This window comes from Nematolebias whitei, chromosome 18 (assembly GCF_014905685.2).
Source record: "Nematolebias whitei isolate Nwh7 chromosome 18, NemWhi1, whole genome shotgun sequence".
NCBI lineage: Eukaryota > Metazoa > Chordata > Actinopteri > Cyprinodontiformes > Rivulidae > Nematolebias > Nematolebias whitei.
The window spans coordinates 31,727,531-31,727,982 of NC_056515.1; the positions used below are offsets into that span (position 1 = coordinate 31,727,531).

General features: G+C 36.5%; 1 protein-coding gene across 1 annotated transcript in view; it reads left to right on the top strand.

The window, feature by feature from the left end:
* Window positions 1-452, top strand: part of npdc1a (neural proliferation, differentiation and control, 1a) — a 29,684-nt gene that overhangs the window by 24,927 nt on the left and 4,305 nt on the right. The gene's annotated exons all lie outside the window — the stretch shown is intronic.

Consider the following 452-nt stretch of genomic DNA (forward strand, 5'->3'; position numbering starts at 1 on the left):
GTTTGTTATGACTGATGACTGTCTGTTACGACTGTTTGTTATGACTGTTATGACCGTTTATGACTGATGACTGTTTGTTATGACTGATTACTGTTTGTTATGACTGACTGTTTTAACTGATGACTGTTACGACTGATGACTGTTTGTTATGACTGATGACTGTTTTGACTGTCGACTGTTTTAACTGATGACTGTTTTAACTGATGACTGTTACGACTGATGACTGTTTGTTATGACTGATTACTGTTTGTTATGACTGACTGTTGTGACTGATGACTGTTTTAACTGATGACTGTTACGACTGATGACTGTTTGTTATGACTGATGACTGTTTGTTATGACTGATGACTGTTTGTTATGACTGACTGTTTTAACTGATGACTGTTACGACTGATGTCTGTTTGTTATGACTGATGACTGTTTTGACTGTCGACTGTTTTAACTGATGACTG